Below are 14,814 nucleotides of genomic sequence, written 5' to 3'. Positions count from 1 at the left end.
ATTTCATCTATTGTATGACCTAAGTCCTAAACAGGCCTCTTTGTAGTGTTGTTAACGTGATCAAAATTATAAGTTTATAAGATATGTTCTCATAAGTATGATATGACACTACCTATACTAGAGACTTACAGCTCGAGCTAGTTCTAGCAGAACGACAAGCGAGAATTGCATGTCTACACTCGGTTAGTTTTGCAGTACTTACATCTATACCTATTTAGTCTGTACTAAGCCTTTGATATGCAGCGCCTCACCAGGCGTCGCTCGCTTTACCTCGAATCTATCACCTACGTCACTCACTTCATGACAAGCTCCAGTTTGTAACCATTGAGAAACTTATGGTGAACATATCTTATGAACTTATGTCCAAATTTATTAATTTTAAATCATATGGAAGTTGCGACAGATTTCCTTTGAATAATGAAATAAACCCAGACTTTTTCTAATCACAAGAAATTCAAGAGCTTTACTTTAAATCCTCAACGAAATTTGCTTAGAAAGGCAAAAGTATTCATATCTTAATCCTTTTGAAAAAAAAAACTACCCTAAGTTTTTTTTTTAAATACATTTTTGGGCTACCACGCGGAATTTAGAAAATTATTTCTGAATAGTAAGGTGTAGTTTCGTGATAATCGTATATAGATGAGAGAGAGAGCCAATTGGATTTTTGCTCCTCGAATCCTTTTTAAGAGATTAATGATTCTAAGAGGGATTTTTAATAAAACCTAAAAACTCTTAAAAAGGGATCGTGATAAAAAAAAAAGAAAAATCTGTAACTCTATACCTGGTATTAAATTTCGGAAAAACGTTAAGTTTAAAAAGAAAGTTTTTGGTTAAAAAAAAAGAACGTTAAAAATCTAGCTGGGATTAGTCCCTTTTAAATTGATTGCAGGTTTTTTTATGGATTACCTTATCCTGATAACATGTTGGATTCATCCCGAAAAATAATTTCAGTAAAATTAATTTCTTTCAAGTGGTTTTTGAGGTATTAAAAATTGAAAGATTTTTGTTATAATGTAGTAGTAGGTATAAAATGCCAATTCCGAGCCTGATTTTTGTAACTGAACTGAACTGATAATGTGTGTAATTATCAAAGGAAATACATAATTTTCTCAGTACGAGGTGTGGGGTCCAGGAATTTAGGGTAGAATTTGGTTAAATCAACTAGATTAGTTCAACATATCGAAGATGTCATTTTTGATTTTTGAGCAATTAAAGAATTATAGTTCCAACTGAAAGTGAATTAATACAGCACCCTTATATATTTTCTTGACCGTTGCAATACATCGTCATCATGACTTCTTCAAATTAATTCACTTCTTGCCCAATTCAATCCCAAGATCACCCTGCCACTCCATAGCGAATAAATCGTGGTAATATTTCTTTGGTCAGCTCTAAACCTTGACCACCGTCTATACCGACCCATCCATGGCCATCTGTGATGAATACTATATATATATCCCTTTATAGGTTTACATGTAGGTTATGTATCTCCAATCGTATGCAATGGTGGTCGGTGGTGGTATTCTTGTATCTTGTAGGAATGAGTCTAGCCTTAGCTATAGCTTCTCTGTCCGTTTTTTGGTGGCGTGACTCAACAGTGGTTTTCCGGTGTCCTCAGGGACCTCATTAACGGCTCTTTCATCAATAAGAGAGTAAGGTGGTTGCTGCATGGGTTGGGGCCCCCAGGAAGTTGGGAGGGGGGCGAGAAGAAGAAAAGATGGGAGAGGGGGAGAGAGACCCGGGATTAGTGGGAAGGGAATGACCCCTGGCAACCAATGACCAAGCTGCCGCTTAATTGCTCGCGAGAGCTTAGTGACGGGTTAGACCGAGCGCGAAGATGGAATGGCGTACGAATAAAAGAAAAAAGAAAGATGTGAATTCATTCTGGTATTCGTACCGGTTGACCACTGGTCATGGTTTTTTCTTTCCCCCTTTAGGTATTGACGAGTGTTTTCTATATATTTTTTTCTTTGGGTTGGGGGTATATTGGGCATCGAGGAGCCCTTTTTCTATAAAGGGACTTGGCAGTACTGCGTCATGCAACGTCACGCTATCTTCCACAAGTGACAGAAAACATACCATGAGGAGGGACTTAATTAAATACATAGTTTACAGGCATGGAGGAATCCTATCATTAACACAAGGAGACCAAGCGACTTAGAGCGTAAAATCGTCTGCTATTTTACCCTCTAAGTTGCCTGGTCTCCTTGTGCAAATGGTATGAATCATCCTTGCGTGTAAACTATGTATAGCTTTCATTCTGTACAAAAAACATGCCATAATGGCCTGAATTGTCTGAAGTCCATATTATGGGTCAGTATGGGTATTAATTTATTAAGTAAGTTTCATAGCCACTTCTTCCGTTTATGAGATAACTTTATCTGTTCTCATCTTCCGTCGTAAATAAAACTCTCCCTCGAGATATTTACATAGTAAAATTAAAATAATATTACTCTGAATGCTTACATAAAGTATAGACCATGCCCTTCCCGAAGAGAGAGAGAGTGAGAGAAAGGGTTAAGGAAATGATTCGAAAGTACATCTTTGACATCGAAATAACTAGGAAACTGTGGTGTCCCCATTATGTCCCATTTTTATCTTCTAAGATAGTAAGGACAAGGTGGAAGGGGATGGGATGGGGGAAGAAATGTCAGCACCTGGGCATTAAGAAACGGTTGTCTGCATGCCCCCCCCCCTATAGCTGATTCTCTTCGCAGAACTCGCTCGTTCGCTCCTTTGGTCTTTGCTCTTTCTCTACGACAATTCTTGAAACACTGAAAAGCTTTCACCCTAATTGGATGTCTGCCGAGGGGTTTTGCAGCAAGAGTCCAAAGACCCCCTTAATTGGCGCCCCCTTTTTTCTCCTGTCCTATCTTTTCCCGCCCTTTTGATAACAAAAGAGAGAATGCTTCTTCCCGCCATTTCTGTCAGCGTGCACGCGTCTCACCTACCACGTGACCCAATCGGACAAAAACATCCCTTATACTGGCCATACAATTTTAATGGGCTATCTCTTTTTTTATCGAACAATGGACTTTACTGGACCCATTCTGGGCGTCATTATTTATATCCTAAAAGGTTGATAAAGAATTCCAACTTGATAATGATGTAGACCAAGTTAAGCCTAATTATATTAATGAGTGAATTGAAAATTTAAGCGCGTGCATGGGTATTTTCTCGCGCCAATTTTTTGAAGTATCTAGGCCTAATTATTAAACTTTTGGCGCGAAAAACCCCCACGTGCTGGTGATTTCTCGCGCCAATTTTTTGAAGTATTTAGGACTAATTATTAAACTTTTGGCGCGAGAAACTTCCCACGTGCTGCGTGGGGTTTCTCGCGCCAAAATTGAATGAGTAGCGATTTCACGTTTTCCAAGGCCTACACGTGTTTTCAGATTAATAAACACTAAATTAATGAAGTTGAAGTGTATAAATATTTAAAGGAAGAAGTGGTTAACCCCTCGATTGAACCTAACTTCATCATATTTTCAAAACGATACTGGTATATTTCAACTTTAGGCCAGAAAGAGAAAAAATCAATTTTCATCTCTTTTCAGGACAGAAAAATCAAACAAAAACATTCTTTTTATTTTCTCGGATGATCCCATTTTATGGAAAGTTAAATCCATCTTCGCGGAAAATGGTTTTCCTCAGTTTTCATCCCTGGCTTCTCTCCACCCTCCCCCTTTTTATCAAAAACTTAAGCCTTGGCTCTTTCATTGATTTCACCACTCTCTCTCTATACTCTACTACTCACTTACAGAGAGAGAGAGTATCCTCCAAAAACTCTCTCTCTCTCTCTCATATATATCGGAATTTTATAACGGGTCCTTTATGCTCTAGTAAACGACGGCTCGAACTTCCCTTCTCTCTCCCTCTCTCTCTCTTATTCCAAAAATATCAAATTTTGTCATCCCAGAGTTCTTCTTTTCATAAAACTATCTCAAAAACTCGTCGTCGTCTACTTCTCTAGGGAATTAAAAGCCCTCGGTTATTTTGAAGCGCTTTCAAAACATTCAATTTCAATTTCGTTTCCTATACGTATATAAACTCGCTAACTAACACACCGCGGCGATAACTTTCCCCAAATATTTTATCACAAGGTGATAATAAATTTCTAAGTAAACAACTCCGTTTCGCCGTGAAGGTTCCGAAAGTTTTTTATGACCTCAAGAAGTGATACTTAGGAGTTTATTAGGGAGAAGGTATAAGATGCCTAAGTATTCGCGCGCCATAGTCCCGGTCCCCCTTTCAAAATACAAGGGGGGACGTAAAAGGAGGCCGGGCTATTTCGCCTCTCCTCTCCTCAGTCGGAAAATACCACGTAATTTTCGTCATTCGCGTCGCGCTGACGTGAGTTTTCAAGAACCAATGAGATGCTGGTTGTAATTTAGAGGCGGGGATTAACTCCGGACCTACTATACGTTTGGACTGGAGATAAAGCTAGAAATGTGGATGAATGAATTTATACCTTCTCCCTAATAAATTAGATATTACTTCTTGATGACGTAGAGCTAGTAGAGAACCATTAGACACTTTTCAAAAATCAGGATTAAGATGGAACATTTGTGAATAACAAAGACGTTAGGTAGGGCTTAAAAGTTACTAGTCCACCAAGGTGTCCATATAACGTCCGGATTTGCTCAAACACCAGACTGAATTTTTTACCACCCGACTTTGAAAAGGGTCTGTTCTGTAGAGCATTCCCCAAAAGTGATAAAAAATTTCTGAAGACGCGAGTTGTATACTTGGAACTTTATTATTACCTCTTGATCATATTGAAGGGGGTTTTTTTTATTACGGTAAAAATATTTTTAAAAATTTTGGAACTTCATATTTATTTATTGAAGGCCTTTATAATTAGGGTTAGATTCTAAAAATAGATATAGGTATGTTTAAACAAGTAATGGGAATTCGGATTACAGTATATTTGGTTTGAAAGGGTTGCTTAGAAATTGTAAGCCGGCGACGAAATTATTAAAAAAAATTTCGAAGCGGAAATAAAGTAAGTTATTGATTTCATTTCGAAATTTGTTACGAAAGGGTTAGTAACTCTAAGCCAGACGATGGAATAAAATTGGTCTACTGCCCTGAAATTTGTATAGTTATGATATTTTGCAGAAATATTACATAAAGGTTTTACAAAAATTAAGATTAATCGATTTTGAGTAAAAATAAAAAAAAAATGGAAAGATGTATTTTCTTGGTGAATGTCTTTATTCCGAATATTTCAAATCTCATACGGGAAAACTATATACGATATTATTCCCTAAGCTACGTCAATTTATAATAAAAATGAGGCAGACAAAACCCCTCAACCCTTTCTCGGTCCAAAAATGCTCCAGCAAAAATCCCAAGGCAAATATATGCAAAACGAAAACTTTAGAAAAACCTGGTCAAACGAAAGTAATTCATAAAAGTATTTTTTTACTTTTTTTTTACTCTCTCTCTCTCGCTCTCTCTCTCTCTCGGATATTTTTCAAAGTGCAATAGATGTAATGTTATTTCACCGTTAGAACAAAGCGTAGAGTTTTAAGTATAATATCAGTGTATTCTAGGACTGGGACGAATGTTAGAGACCTTCCATTTGAAGGGTCGTCCATCATAATACGGTAATATAATAACCATATCAAACCCTTTATCATTTGAATGCTCCAAAATCGTTTCACTTACTCTCCTTTTTTTTTCTTCCCCCAATTGAATTATTATGGTCTAGAACGCATGCGCGCTATGATTTGACGTATTGTATAGTAGACCAAAAATCAGGTAGTTACATTATACGCCACTTCTGGGTGTTCTATTTCCACGTCACTTGTTACCTCCTGTAGCAGGCCAAATCTCCTTTTAACTCAAAATAGGCCAAAATCATGATTGTAAGACTGGATTATTATTTTCAAAGCTCCAGGACGGATGCATAAGCTGCGATGTACGTGTTATGTTGTTTATGCCTAGGAGGATTGATACAATTTACACACCAGGAGGCGAGGCTACTTGGTACTACCAAGAAGCGATATCTAGTCTATTAGGGAGAAGGTATAAATTCGCCGCATTTCCAGCTTTATCTCCGGTCCAAGCGTAGGTCCGGAGTTAATCCCCGCCTCTAAATTACAACCAGCATATCATTGGTTTTTGAAAACTGACGTCAGCGCGACGCGAATGACGAAAATTACGTATTTCCCGACTGGGGAGAGGCGAAATAGCCCGGCGGCCTCCTTTTACGTCCCCCCTTGTATTTTGAAAGGGGGACTGGGACTTGGCGCGCGAATACTAAGGAATCTTATACCTTCTCCCTTGTAAACTAGCTTCTTGGTACTGAAAACTATGGGTATAACGAGCTTGTTTTGCAGTAGACCCAAACAAAATGGACAAACAGAACAACAAAATAGGCCGAAATAGAGATCACGCTTGTTTTCTTTCCCAAAAATAATTGGCATCTTTGAGAGATATCATTTTTAATTTGGGTAGACTTTCACATTTAACAGGACCCGTTTTGAACTCCGCGGTATTTATTTATTTTTTTTTTCGATTCTCATAGGAGTTTAGGCGGAAAAAAGAGGGTAATAATAATTGTAATTTTCGGAAACATTCCAGCTGTTGTATGTATATGGTTATATATATTTATACAGCTGTTAAGTTATAGTCTAAGCTCTTTTGCGCTAGCGCTGGCGTATATACGTTTTTAGTATTTTAGTAGCCCAGGGGGGAATTGGCTATTATCATAACAATGAGCCCGACAAATCTGCCCGCAAGGCCTAAAATCCCTCCAAAATAGGCTTCCATAACCCATAATAAAACTAATATAGCAGCCGGGAGAAGCTCAAAAAGCAGACGATATTATAGCTTTTAGCTCCCCATAATTCTTTCAGTGCATTTTTACCTTTTTTTCGCCCATTTTCTTACCCCAAAAAAAGAGAAATCAGTTTTATCTTCGTGGCATAGTAATTACACGTTAGGCTTAAGGTTTTAAAATACCTCAAGTGGACTACTTTATAATATATCGCGTATTAATACGGCCTTTTACAAAATTAAAATGTAAAGATCTGTTTTATTAAAATCAAGAAGTGATATCTAGTTTATTAGGGAGAAGGTTAAGATGCCTAAGTATTCGCGCGCCATAGTCCAAGTCCCCCTTTCAAGATACAAGGGGGACGTAAAAGGAGGCCTGGCTATTTCGCCTCTCCTCAGTCGGAAAATATGACTGTAATTTTCGTCATTCGCGTCGAGCTGACATGAGTTTTCAAGAACCAATGAGATGCTGGTTGCAATTTAGAGGCGGGGATTAACTTCGGACCTACGTTTGGATTGGAGATAAAGCTAGAAATGTGGATGAATGAATTTATAACATCCCCCTAGTAAACTAGATATCACTTCTTGTTAAAATAATGTAATAGCAAAGTTTACTGTTAATTTTTAAAAGTTCAGCTTTAAAGTTTATTTTTGAGCCCGGGGAATATTTTATATTTTTCTAACACGGACGGTTCCTTTTGCCCTCTTCTAGACTTAAATGACCTTTGAACCCACCGCGTTACGCGCCCTTTAGAATCAAATCTGACAGGAACACAGACAGAAGGATACCCCCACCCACACCCCCCTTGTGCCTTTAATCTCTTAAAGAAGAACCCCCCCCCCCTCTTTCTGAAAACCTTTATTCTCCCAAAACTTTTAGCTTACCTTGTCAAGTTTAGTTAAAGGCCATTTTAGTGGAGCATAAACGATGACGTCAAGATAACTTTAAAGTTTTTGACCAATAGGGTAGCCAGCACTGCAGCCTGGTACAGTACATCAGATTATGTTTTTGCTGCTAGGGTCTGTCTCTTGAAGACCATAAATCATGGGACCATAGCAAACACTTCTTATTTTGATTAAGAGGGAGAGAGAGTGCCGGTTCTTTGCAGTATGGATTATTTTCTTTTTTATTTTGGTCCTCTGTGCATCCAAAAGTAAGTTAAACTAAATCCAATGGCCGTAAATTATCAGATTTAATATTTATCTCGAGGGTTTTTTTCCCCACTGTAGAAGAAATTTGTTTACCTTACTCAGTTACTCTTGGTGTAAGGTGAGATTTTCGCTTGAGACTTTAGGTTTTTAAGGTGATTTTGTAGGTTTGTGCGTTCATGAGTTTGTAGGCTCTTGTATTCGCGAGTTTTTAGGGTCATTCGATAGTTTGTTGGCTTATAAGCCAGTTTGAAGTTTAATATTTTCACCAGTTTGTTGGATTATTAGCCAGTTCGAAGTGTAATATTTTCACGAGTTGGCTTATTAGCCAGTTTGAAGTGTAATATCTTCACGAATTTATTGGCTTATAAGCCAGTTTGAAGTCCAATATTTTCACGAGTTTGTTGACTTATAAGCCAGTTTGAAGTCCAATATTTTCACGAGTTTGTTGACTTATAAGCCAGTTTGAAGTCCAATATTTTCACGAGTTTGTTGACTTATAAGCCAGTTTGAAGTCCAATATTTTCACGAGTTTGTTGACTTCTAAGCCAGTTTGAAGTCCAATATTTTCTGTAACGAAATATTTCTAAATTCCAAGAAATATTCCTTTCCATCTGCGTATGATTGCTTTTGCCCATGCCTACGGCGTATAATTGCTTTTGCCCATGCCTACGGCGTATAATTGCTTTTGCCCATGCCTACGTATAGTTTAGAAAGATAGTAGAGATCCGTAGAGAATAGTAGATAAAGCCTAATGTGAAAGGGTGAAAATCGTATACCGGCGAAGTTCAATACCTTAGCGTCGCCATTAGACCCCCGTAAATTGTCACCGCTCCTTTTTCTCGTTATACCATAAAAGCCATACCTGGGGTCATAAATTAAGATAGAAAATATTGTAACCAATGTATTTTTATTTAAGTGCATGCCATTTCTATTGAACTCGTTCCTTTGCCTGAATCTACCGACCAATGCAAATAATAGTTTAAGCCGATAGTAGTGCGTTTTCGTGGAAGACGGTTTTTAGCGCGTTACCGCGAAAGCCATTAAGTAAAAAGGAACGCCATCCGTTCTTAATTGGAGGGCTCATGTGGGACCGACATTGGTGGCCATATGAAGCCGAAATAGAAGCACGGTGGTAAATAACAGCATTAAGAAGACCCAGGTTAAAACGGGGTTTCAAGATTTTAACCATAAAGGAAAATCATTCTGAGCTCGAGAGCCGAAGCACCAACAGCTAACTTAAAAACTTCTTCTGGACCAAGGATGGACAAAAAGACTTAGTCTCCGCGCTGGCCGCAAAAACTAATACTTAGAATCCTGAATTGAGACCAGCTCTCCTCACACCAGAAGTTCCTCATGGACAGCCGTTGCCTTCTACCATCGTAGTAGCCCGTAGTAGCCCACGCCGTATTAACTCTCGTATCGTTACATCTCATCTCTTCAACTTTATGGCCACTGTTCTCCGAATCTACATTCTTCAATTCTTCAAGTCTCGAGACCAACGATAAGTGATGAGTACAATTGACTTAACGCGTAGTAGTAGTAGCCGTGTATATAGTAGTGTTAATATTTGTAGTATATAATTTTAGTAGTAATATTTAATCTGGCATTGGTCGAGTAGCGCATGCAGCATGTTATTATTTTGGGGGTAATGTAATTTTATAATAGTAGTATATTTAGTAGTATAGTTTAGTAGTAGTAGTAACCATTTAATTGAATAGTAGTTTAATTTAATATTAAGTAAATACTTTGTTTTTGTGTATTGTCGAAGTAATACTTCATAGTATTAATAGTAGTTAAATAATTATGTTTCATAATAAACATGACTCTTGGTATGGCAAAAACCTGTCCTTATTATAACCTATTTTAATCCATTTATAAGTTTAATAGTAGTTGTAGTAGATAATGTCAACGCTAGGCGTAGTAGTCCGCCGGTAGTAGCAAAATAGCGTTACATTTCACGAGTTTGTTGACTTATAAGCCAGTTTGAAGTCCAATATTTTCACCAGTTTGTTGACTTCTAAGCCAGTTTGAAGTCCAATATTTTCACCAGTTTGTTGACTTCTAAGCCAGTTTGTTGACTTCTAAGCCAGTTTGTTGACTTACAAGCCAGTTTGAGTACCTCACCAGTTTGTTGACTTACAAGCCAGTTTGAGTACCTCACCAGTTTGTTGACTTACAAGCCAGTTTGAGTACCTCACCAGCTTGTAGTATACACTTACCTCGACAGTTTTGTTTCACTTCATACTTTCATCTACATTATTGCTTAGTTCCTTGGCGACTTCGAACCAAGTGAACTTAACCACTGATACAAATGACTCAATCTATTTCAGCACCTACTAAAAGTTAAATATCAATAAACTTAAACCATCAATATTTTCGCGCATCTTTATGGAATGGCGGAGACGGCGGGTCAATTTTACATTTCACCCCATATTGATCCTGGTGGTTAACCTAAAAGGGAATTTGGAAATAAAAAAGAAAATAGATCCTGAATTTTTAAAATCTCGTAAAAGTTAGATATGTGTATACTATAGGCATGGGGAACTGACGAAGCGGGGCAGGATTTTGGGCCCATCTCGTAAGCACCTAGTTTTGGAATAGATCGTCGTAAAACATTTAGAACGTGCCGCCGAATTTTACGCCCTGGTCATAAACCTCGGAACTTCCCCGCGCCGCCTTCGTTTTAGCTTGAAAGTTGAACCCCCCAAACGCAGCAAAGCCAAAAGGCGTTTAAAATATTGGCCACCCTATATTATAATCACAGAGGACGATGCCGATCATAAGTTAGTGATTACTCCTTGTAAGTTTGCATGGTACAGAGTCGGATAAAGCCTGGAAAAGAAGTCATTAATAGGGACTTGGCAGTAATACGTCATGCAACGTCAAGCTACCTTCCACTAGTGCTAATACATAGTTTACACGCAAGTAGGATTCATACCATTTGCACAAGGAGACCAGGCAACTAAGAGTGTAAAATAGCAGACGATTTTACGCTCTAAGTCGCTTGGTCTCCTTGTGTTAATGGTAGGAATCCTCCATGCCTGTAAACTATGCATAAACATACCGGGAGGAGGGACTTGTATATCTTTCATTCATGGCGCCAGGGGACGGAGTTAAAGTCCCTATTCCAGAAGAGGAGCAAACTGCAGCACCATGGGTGGGGGTTTAGAGGACACCTTCCTTCTTGGGTTATTTCCGTGGTGCCAATAAGTACCGCTAGTGCGAGTCGTTTTTTTGAATTGTGAAAATTAAATTTGATATTAAATCTAAAACCGCAACATGCAACGCTTTTAAACTTATAGGAGACCATTTATTATTTACTTATGACTGTGTTATTTGAAAAATGGTCTAAAATTAGAATTTCAAATTTCTCCCTCACGAATATAATAATGAAAAATAATATTTCTTCTTTTGAAAATTCCAAACAGATAGGTGGTACAGTAATAATAAAATAAATCATTATAGTATGCCTTTAAAAGTTAAATGGGGGACTAACGTTTTTAAAATTAGTTAATTATTTTTTTTTCGGGGGAAATAATTATTTTCCGTTACTAATAATCCTATTAAAACGAAGTCCATTTTTCTTGTACATAGTCGGAAATAATAATTTGGTCATTTTTTTTTCATTTATTTCTTTTTTCTAAGAGATTCCTGAAATAGGCGTGTTTTTGGTAATTTGCAAAGGAACAGTGAAGTGTTTATACGATTTTAACAGGATTCATTTATCCAAATTAAATTTATTGAACTATTGTTATACTCTCCCTTTAAAAATTATACACTGGTCTTTTTCGTTTTGATTTTTTTTATCTATTTGACCTTTTTGAGGCAAGAAAATGCTATATAATATATGACCTTTCCCAATTTGTTAAAGCATCCGCTAATTGGTCGTTTTTACAAAATACCTTCGTGCTAGCACGAAACGTTTGTAATTTATTCTTTTTTAAAATTCAGTTTGCCCGTTTTTTTTTATTATTATTATTAGTGACGGGTTTTTGAGAGAGAGCATTGTTCTCTAAGCTTAAGCCTTGGTTTTTATTTTATTTTTAAATCTACGATGTCCAATTAAAACGGTAATTAATTTTGGACCATAATTATGACGGTTTTATTATGTTTTACAAGTCGTCACTTTTATAGAATGGGTGGGGTTGAAATTATTTATTTTATTTGATTAGGCTTAGCTAAATTAGGCCTAATGTGATGAATGATATAAAAAGATTTAAGAGTCACGTGGCGCATTAAAGGGTAAGGTTGAAAGGTTATGAATTATGTCAGAGCTCTATACGAGTCACGTGGTGCTTTAAAGGACGAGGTTTCATATTAGGCTTAGCGAAAATAGGCCTAATTTGACCTGTAGAAGAATATTTTAATTTGTATCAATGTACACGAAAGGGTTAACGTTACATTTCTATGCCGGTGATTTTTTGTGGTTAAGATTTAATCTCCCTTATTGCTTCTCAATAGAGTGGAAAAAAAGTCAAAGAAAGACCAGAAGAAACCGAAAAAAATAAGAAAAGAGGCACACATTGAAGAATTTCTTTCTTAGCACTCAATTACTCGCGAGCCGCTAGCTCTTTTCTAACGATTTTTATCACGAAGCCTTTCCCTGTATTTTTCTTTACCCTGTACCAAACATCTACTGACCCTTCTCCCTAACCCTCGTCTTATGTTTTATTAGAGGATCAAGAAATAGGCCTAAATGTTCTTAAGCCTAATCCAATAACTTCATAACATTATTGTGAAATCTTCAGTCATCTTTACTAAAGTAGGCTTATTGGCTTAATGACTAATTCCTTAGGCCTACTGTTGGTTATAAGGCTTAGATTTAACGCTAATAAAGAGATAGAAATCATATCAACACCGGCAAGTGTTGCGTATTTATGTGTTTGTATATTCATTTCGAAATGAGGAAAATATTAGTTTAAATACTTCCCACGATAAAAAGGTTATATTTTATTTTAAACGAAAGGAAATATTTATTTTATATTATATACCTTTTCTCCTGTTTTTGGGGGGTGGAGGATTCCGTACAAAATTGAAAAAAAAAAATAGGCCCTAAAGTGTATTTTTTATTTATTATTTCTAGAGTTCGGTGCATTAACCCAAGAACACCCCCTTGAAAATTTTGCACCGAAAAATGGAATCTTCCATTACGACCGGCGCGCCACCGTTGTCTGGAACTCTAAACCACGTAGACTTCCCCTCGGCATCAGAGATACGGCTGCTAAACAACGTTGGTTCTGCGAAGAAAAAAATAAACTGTCTTAAAAAAAATAATATCGAAGCCACCTTGAGAAAAACTTGTCTAAGTGAAGCCGCCAATATTTTTAAGTACCCTCAAAAACGACGCGTTTTACGAAATGCCTTGACATCATCTGCCTACGGTTTCCCCTCGAAAATAGTTTTCGCGCTCAAAATCGAAACGACGCGAAAAGTTTAATCCACGAAAAATCGTCTACAACAACTTTTACAACCAAATTCTTCATTAAGGTAAGTTCAGAACAATGTTTTAATTACTTCTATTCATAATTAGTGTTAAGGTGAGATTACGTTTCAAGTATTTTAAGTAGGTGTTTTGAATACCTACACAGTACGTATTTGATTTAAATCGCCAGGCCTTTTTTTCTGTTAAAAAAAGTCTACCACTTTTACCTGAATTAGGCTTAGCGAGAAAGTGCGGTGTATATGTCAATCAGGTGGTTTTATTACGTTTAAGCCTTGGTTTTTAAAAGTTTTAAAAACTTGTTTAATTAGTTATTAATTAGTTTAACGCGTGTTTTAATTAAAAAACGTGTTTGTTTTTATAAACTAACGGAAATTATGTTTAAACCCTGAAGGAATGTGGTAATTTCTTTATTGGTTTAAACAAAAATTAGCCCATTTTTTATTAGGAAACTCATTATGAGCCTTTCTTGACAACAGTTTCGGGGAAGTTTTTAAAGGTACCCATGTTAAATTATTACCCGCAAAATGTCCCATATCTGTTTACAAAAGTTGTTTCTTCGTCGGAGGGTGAAATTAGGGTCAACTTTTTAAGCATGCTTTTCGGGGAAAATTGTTGTTGAAAAATCAAATTTCAAGGGGGTTAATTTAATGTCGATAACGTCATCAGACTTTGGTCCCCTTTTATCCTTGACAGAAGTAGATAAATTTGAAGTTTTATTATGCCCCTTATCTTCCCAATTCTACGTAACGCAGGTAATAACTCACAAAACAAAATAAAACATTATATTGCACTTTAGTTTATCAACTTCTAATGCGGTTTAAAGTTACGTAAAAATGTAATTTGAACCAGTTCGAGTATTTTATACGATATATATAAATTTTTTTATAAACCCTTACTTATAATAATGATTTTTAAAACCATAATGCTACGTAATCTTTTAGCTTGGGGCCTTTAATGTGATCTAGAATGTGCTCAGTTATTGTCAGAAACCTGTTAATTGAAGTGGAAAACAATTATTAAATTAGTTTTAATTTAATTTTGTAAACATAATATTGAACATTGCATTGGTTCTGTTACCATTAAAAGGTCGCTATTGAAGTAAAGATGTTACAAACCTATTTTAAAATGGTCACGTGGCAAGTAACTAGGGAAAGATTTCTAAAACCATGGTTATACATACTTAAAGCAATAAATTTTCAAATTAAATAGATTTTTAAGCATTTTAAAATGAGGGGTACGACTTAATATATATTTAAAGGTCACGTGGACTACTTTTTTTTAAATAGACCCCTTAAAGATGGAAAGGGGGGGGGTGAAATACTTTTTGGGGTGTTGCGGGAAAGCCATCGATTGACCCCAGTCTTCTATGACCCCCTTTTGTGCCCCCCCCCCCCTCTCCACCTCGTGCATTTTGTCTGAAACGTGGTCTTCTC

The 14,814-nt window shown here is 36.7% G+C and overlaps 1 protein-coding gene across 2 annotated transcripts in view; it reads left to right on the top strand.

The window, feature by feature from the left end:
• Positions 1-14,814, top strand: part of LOC149676717 (uncharacterized) — a 105,227-nt gene that overhangs the window by 41,095 nt on the left and 49,318 nt on the right. For both annotated transcript variants that reach the window (XM_089838350.1, XM_089838351.1), the window contains exon 2: positions 13,022-13,425. The gene's annotated coding sequence lies outside the window, so the exon portion shown is untranslated. The remainder of the gene's footprint in view (positions 1-13,021; positions 13,426-14,814) is intronic.

Source organism: Phalangium opilio, unplaced genomic scaffold (assembly GCF_054372755.1).
Source record: "Phalangium opilio isolate 3A_F unplaced genomic scaffold, DU_Popi_V2 ptg000045l_1, whole genome shotgun sequence".
NCBI lineage: Eukaryota > Metazoa > Arthropoda > Arachnida > Opiliones > Phalangiidae > Phalangium > Phalangium opilio.
This window is presented reverse-complemented; position numbering and strand designations above follow the sequence as displayed.